This window comes from Meleagris gallopavo, chromosome 1 (genome assembly GCF_000146605.3).
Source record: "Meleagris gallopavo isolate NT-WF06-2002-E0010 breed Aviagen turkey brand Nicholas breeding stock chromosome 1, Turkey_5.1, whole genome shotgun sequence".
Taxonomy (NCBI): Eukaryota; Metazoa; Chordata; class Aves; order Galliformes; family Phasianidae; genus Meleagris; species Meleagris gallopavo.
Window position 1 is genome coordinate 86,251,944 of NC_015011.2, and position 307 is coordinate 86,252,250.

Genomic DNA, 307 nt, shown 5'->3' on the forward strand with positions numbered 1-307 from the left:
GCCGCGGTCGGCGGCACGGGGCCGGAAGCGGGCTGTGAGGAACGACCGGCCCCTTCCTGCACGGCCCGGCGGAGGAGTGCTGTGTCCGGGGTTGTGTGCTTAAGGGTGAGCCGTGATAGGCTGTAAGGGAAGTGGGGGAATGATGGTCCCAGCTTGGAGGGGAGAGGTGTGGCACGGCCCCAAGGAGGAAAGCCCTGCAAAGTTCTGTGTCCACTTTGTGAATAATACGGCTTTGTTTAGAAACCAGAAATTCTTTCCTCTTTCTTGTGAAGTGAAACATATGTTTTGTTTCTGTTTTTGTTTTTTT